The sequence below is a fragment of the Oxyura jamaicensis genome, chromosome 5 (assembly GCF_011077185.1).
Source record: "Oxyura jamaicensis isolate SHBP4307 breed ruddy duck chromosome 5, BPBGC_Ojam_1.0, whole genome shotgun sequence".
In the NCBI taxonomy this organism is placed as follows: Eukaryota; Metazoa; Chordata; class Aves; order Anseriformes; family Anatidae; genus Oxyura; species Oxyura jamaicensis.
The window spans coordinates 52,042,357-52,049,021 of record NC_048897.1 but is presented as its reverse complement, the minus strand read 5'-3'; positions in this window follow the sequence as shown (position 1 = coordinate 52,049,021).

Genomic DNA, 6,665 nt, shown 5'->3' with positions numbered 1-6,665 from the left:
TGCCCAGGCTACGCTGCAGTGGCTATTCACAGGCGCGATCCCGCTACTGACCGGCACGGGAGTTTTGACCTGCTCCGTTTCCGACCTGGGCCGGTTCACCCCTCCTTAGGCAACCTGGTGTGCCCCGGCTCCCCGGGGCTCACCATATTGATGCCGGCCTTAGCGCGGACGCCCGCTCGGCATAGCGCACTGCAGCCCAGAACTCCTGGGCTCAAGCGATCCGGCGGGCTCAGCCTCCCGAGCAGCTGGGACCACAGGCGTGCGCCACCGCGCCCGGCCACCGCTGCCCCACGTTCCTCTCAGCCTTGAAGGGAAAATGGGGCCCAGGCCCCGGGATGTCCGCAGCAGGGCGTCCTCTCCCTCACAGGCTTCCCAAAGATCCACTCGTTAATCCATGTATTGTCTCGGCTGTTAGCCAAATAGAATCACAGAATCATTAGGTTGCGAAAAGCCCTCCAAGATCATCTGGTCCAACCACACCCTACCACCACTATCACCCACTAACCCACGTCCCTAAGCACCACGTCCAACCTCTCCTTGAACACCCCCAGGGACGGTGACTCCACCACCTCCCTGGGCAACCCGTCCCAATGCCTGACTGCTCTTTCTGAGAAGAAATGTCTCCTCATTTCCAACCTGAACCTCCCCTGGCACAACTTGAGGCCATTCCCTCTGGTCCTATCACTGGTTACCTGTGAGAAGAGGCCGACCCCAGCTCCCCACAGCTTCCTTTCAGGCAGTGAAATCTGGAAGGACCCCAAACTCTTTCAGGGAAAATACAACCCTAAATATATATATATATATATTTGGAGCGATAGCCTTAAAAACAAAAAAACTGGTGATATGCCATTTTCCAGTCTGCCCCCCCCCAGCAACGAGCTGGCTGCACTCTCAGGGCTCTGCCCGCTCAGCCCACCGAGGCCTTTCTCACCCAGCCCCGAGGAAGGCACTCTGCGGGCCGGCCGGGCTCTGCCCAGGAGTGGAGGGGCTCTGAGCTGCCCCAGGGAAGGGAAACAAGCCCCTTCCAGGGCAGCCTGTGCCTCCTTGTCATGTGCCCAGGTTTGTTGCCTCTTGCACAACCATTTGGGGTCACGCTGCCAGTGCTTCACTGTAGGATTTAGCTGGGGGCTAGAGGAGTATCAGCAGCATCTCCTTGATTAGGAAATTTCTTTAAGGGTTTTCTGGCACTCTCCCTCCCCTTTTAGAGATGCCTGTTTTTTCCCCTCTGTCCCTCTCTTCCCTTTCAGAAAGCCCCCTGTGCGACATGCCCTGCTCCCCCCTCCTGGCTGGGACTCCCCAGTGCGGCTCGTGCTGCAGCCTTCCCAAATCCCGATCCCTCGCTGCCCGTTCAGACATCCTGAAGGCACAAAAGGAGGCTGGGTCCCGCTCTCTTGCCCAGGCTGCACTGCAGGGTCTGTTCACAGGCGCGATCCCGCTACTGATCAGCACAGGAGCTTTGACCTGCTCCGTTTCCGACCTGGGCCGGTTCACCCCTCCTTAGGCGACCTGGTGCCCCCCAGCTCCCCGGAGGACACCATATCGATGCCGACCTTAGCGCGGACGCCCGCTCGGCACAGCGCACTGCAGCCCAGAACCCCCGGGCTCAAGCCGTCCGCCAGCCTCAGCCTCCCCGGCGCTTGGATTACAGGCACAAGCCACCGTGCCCGGCTGATTTTCAGCCTTTTGCAGATTCCTCCTCATCCATCCTGTACGGGCTCTGCTTGGCCACACAGTGGCAGTGGGGAACTGAGAGACAGTCCTTGTGCTGCTTGTGTTTTATGATTAAAAATGGATGGAGGAATTTTTAATCATAAGGTACACAGGACAGACATTTCTGAGCACAAGTAGATTTAAGCAGCTGAGAAAGCCCAGAGTTCTCATTTTGAGACAGAAGAGGCACATTGTGATGATCTGTTTTAATTTTAAGCTAAAAGAAATGCGCTGGGGAGCTCTGTCTCCAGGACAGCTTGGTATGCTTCATTTACTGAAGAGAGGGAGAGGGGATAAGAGTTGTCCCACTCCCTGCTTTCTCTGACGGAGAAAGGCTTCTCGATTTGTTTCCTAAGAGTGGGAAGCTCAGAGCCGAGGACACAAATGAGCTGTGACAGTAAATACCCAAGGGAAGAGGCTAATGAGACACTCCTGGGAGCCTGGAATTAGTGTGGAACAGGCTGCCCAACCTGACTGTGTTCAAGGGACATTTGCTGACTTGCAGGTTAGCAGGGTCTCTAAGACAGAAACATGATGGGAAATTCTACTGCCTGGGATTTCCCATGTTCATAGTTAAATTTATTTGGATCCCAAAGGTTTGGCTGAGTCCTGAACTGTGACCCTTCACTGCTGCAAGAAACCACTATGCACATAACCAAAACGTGAGCACACATGAATGAGCAAGGTTAAACCTCTGCAGAAGATGCTTGTCCCACACCAGTATTACTTGACCCTTTTGTGCTTGCTCCCCAGGACAGACGGTGCCAGAGCTGCCGAGCACATGGTCGGGTAGGGGAAAGGTGCCAAAAGAGGCTGGGTCCCGCTCTCTTGCCCAGGCTGCACTGCAGGGTCTGTTCACAGGCGCGATCCCGCTACTGATCAGCACAGGAGCTTTGACCTGCTCCGTTTCCGACCTGGGCCGGTTCACCCCTCCTTAGGCGACCTGGTGCCCCCCAGCTCCCCGGAGGACACCATATCGATGCCGACCTTAGCGCGGACGCCCGCTCGGCACAGCGCACTGCAGCCCAGAACCCCCGGGCTCAAGCCGTCCGCCAGCCTCAGCCTCCCCGGCGCTTGGATTACAGGCACAAGCCACCGTGCCCGGCTGGCCACAGCTCCTGCTGCCTCCGCTCTCCATCACACAGGGACCAGCGCCTCCGGGCTCTCCGTGGCAGCGGGATGCGTTAATGCTTCCACAGTGCTTGGGAGAGGAGGAGCATAGACTGCGGGAAGCAAAACTTAGCTCTTTGAGTGAAGATTCAATGCCATAATTTTTGCTTTAGAATGGCCACATTAAGCTTGATAGGAAAAAAAAAGAAAAAAAAAAAAAAGAAAGAAAGAAAAAAAAGAAAAAAGTGCAAGGTCCTGTTCTAGGATGTGTCCAGGGAGAGCTCAGAATTTCCTGTGATGAGGCACTGGAGAGAGACTAAGAGGCAACCTACTTGCTGCAGTGAATACTCGGGGCTGCAATGAAGTATTCTGATACCCAGAGGACATAAAAATAACAGAAATGTAATACAAATAATAAAATGCAGGAGCTTCTTGCCTTTATCTGTTCACTGCTGCAATAGACAACCATCTAGAAGATGATCTAGAGGCATCTGAGACCTCTGTGTATTTTGCATCCCACAGGACTGTCCAAGAGAGCTCCCCCGGACATCCCATGAATTTATATATCTATATTTATATATATAAAGCACCTATCACCCTATTGATAAACACTCTTTGGAACCTCTCTGATGGCAGGGGTAAGGACAGGAGTTGGCCTGCTAGTACCTCAGCACTTCTGTTTCCAAGCTGGGCTGGCTGAGGGATGCTGCAGGCACCTCTCACGGCCTCCCACGGAGACCAAAGCTTGGAGCCAACATGCTCAGATAGTGAAGGCAGCCTTTGGTCTAATCCAGAAGTGTAAACTGTGCCGCACCTTGCCTAACATATAGCTAAGGGCGATCCCAAACCATGCTGTTGCCAAAATGACCTATTTTTTTTTTTCTACATCCTTCCCAAGGTACAGCCATGCCTCCTACCCAAGACCAGGCCCACCAGCACCCACTCAGGAGGTATCGGAGCACTTCTTCCAGCCTGCCTGACCCACGTCAGCAGAGCAAAGCCCAGCATCCCCACCTCAGAGCAGGCAGAAGTGAGGTTTTTCCCAGTCTGCACGAGCCTGGAGTCACCGAGTGCGTTAGTGCTGGGTGGCAGAGGCACCTCGTTCCATGCTCCCGATATCGACTCAAGGAAGAGCTGTCAATGACAGCTGGAGCGGTGGCTAACGGCATTAGTTAATGACGATAGGGTCGTGGGCCTGAGGAGATGTAGGCTTGATATCCACAAAGAGGCAGCAGAAGCAAGCCGTATGCACGGAGACACCACCCAGCACCTGCCCGCTCCTCAGCGGGGCCTGGTGTCCCCTCCTCCTGCACAACTGTGCTGTGTTGTCCGGCCACAAACACACACTTTTTACCACAAATGCACACTCTTCATCACATGAAAAAACCTAGCAGGAGCGGATCAAGTCAGCAGGGGAGTGAAGCTACCTATTTTACCTGAGGAAATCTGGCAGGAACGGGCTTGGCAGACCGAGGAGGGATGGGGCATGGCCGGGATGCAGAAGCAGAGTCCTGTGGTGGTGCCAGCTGCTAGCAGGGGTGCGCCCTGGCATATCTTGGCCTCCAAACAACTCCTAAAATGATGAATAAGGCCACTCAGAGCTGGGAAACCTCGGCTGCCCCGCAGGACAGCCTGAAGCCACTCATGGCACCTTGCTGGCTGCTCTGGGCTCCCTCAGCGCAGAGCCTGCTGCTCCGAAACTCTTCTCCTCGCAAGCAGGCAAAGCTCACGCTGCCTTTTCACCAGAGACCCTCTGAAGGAGGGCTGAAGCACTCCCGACACCGCCTCTGCAAAGCCACACCACCCGGAGCTCCTCAGCATCCCCGCTTAGCAGGACACCAGCATGGCCCAAATCACCTGGGCAGCAGCAATGCCCTGGTTCAAGATCCCAAAACCCCGGGGCACAGGTGAGTGAAGGAAAGGCCTCACAAGTTGTTTTGATATTTTTTTGTTAAGGCTTCATGATTTTTCAGGCCGACATTGTCACGGCGGTAATTCAGGATTATGGAAATTCGGTCATACAGCAATTCCCACCTACATTTCCTCTGTCTGCTCCCAGAAATAACCTGTGCGAGGAGGAGCCTGCTTGTTTGCCAGCAGTAACTGCAACGGCATGGCAATGGACTTCTGGTAAAAAAAAAAAAAAAAAAAAAAAAAACCAAACAGCCCAGAGGCCAAATTATTTCTCCTTGCAGGGAGGTCACTTCGCGAGGGCTCTTCCCCACTTCTACAGAGGCTGGAGGATGTCCAGGGAGACCAGGAGGGCTTTCTCCTGATGAGAAATGTAGGATTTCTTGCAGTTCTCCAGGTCCTCACTACACCATCGCATGCAGAGGGGCTAACAGAGACCTCCTGCACCTGCAGCCCTCGCCAACACCCGCTGTCCACCCTCACTCCTGCCCTCGCAGTGTTATGTTAGCCTCGTGGGAAGGGGAAAAGGATCTGTTTAATGCTGAGCTACCGACAAAGCCTGTGCTGCAGACTGAAGCTTCAGCTTCCTGGCCCAGCCCGGCTGTGGTTGCACAAACACAGACATCGCAGAATCGCAGGAAATACAGCTGAGACGCCCCGGGGGACCATCGCCGCCACTCCCTGCCTGCAGACCGGGGTGACCAGAGCCCGTCACTCGTGGAAAGTGCTTCTCTGACTCTTCTCCCATCAGAAAAATGCCACTTGGCCCGCCATATCAAATCACAGTGATAAGAAAACCACCATTGGCATTCAACTGTACTACCAAGGATGTCATTTGTTTTCACAACAGAAGAATTTAGCCAACACAGATGCTAAAACCAAAGCATTGTTGCATTGCCCTGTCCTTCCCTGGGAGGCCACAAGGATCTTTGAAGGAGATCTGTGCAAGTCTTTTCCCATCTCACTCTGCCAAAGAGGAGAATAAAGTAAGCAAGATGAAAGTAAGCATGTGAAAATAGGGTTGGCCTGATAACCCAAACTGACTGGGAAGGTAAATTATATGTAAGGGATAAAAACAGCGGGGGGGTTGATCCAATTCCTTGAGGTTTGCTTATCTGCCACGAGGGCTGTTACATAAAGCGTATCACTGTCTTCCCCCACGTTCTTGCGATAGCACTTAGGTCATCGGTGGAGGACAGGACACGCAAACACAACGAATTTGGGGAAGATGCAAAAGTAGCTGCAAACCTCGGGAGCTGCCCTTGCCGGGGAAAGAAATGCTATGAAGTGCCTGCAGCCAGGCCCAGACTGAGCGACCAGAAGGCCCTCGGGGCATCTCCAGGTCTCTTTTTCCCCAGGCCCTGACCTACGCTCACCTCATTACCCCAGTTGCTGTGTGCTCCCCAGGCTGAGGATGCTCGCTGGCACACAGCAGGCGCTCGCTGCAGCGACACACGCTCAGCCAGGGCTGGCTTTTAGAAATATTTAACTTCCGCAGACTGCCCTGGAGTGCTGCGTGTTGCCAAAGAGCCGAGAGGGCTTTTAATTCGTGAGCGGGTCTGCGAAGAGGTCCCTGAGCCTAGGGCGTGTTCGGGGACTGCAAACTTGTGGAGACCCAACCTTGGAAATTAATGAGCAATAATAATTAACGAGCAATGCCCAGTAATAATTAATGAGCAATGCCAAGTAATAACGACCAATGCCCAATAATAATTAACGAGCAATGCCCAATAATAATGAGCAATGCCCTGCGCTGCAGTGAGGGTGTGTATTGGGGTGTGACTGAGCCTCCCTCCTGCTGGGGGGCTGCAGGGGCCAGCTCTGCCCCCCCTCTGCCGGCCGGGCCCCCCACGAGGCAGCGCCCAGCACTTTTCGGACGCCCCCGTCCCCGGTGTGGCCCCACCGTTGCGCCCCGCGCACGCCCCTTTAAGGCT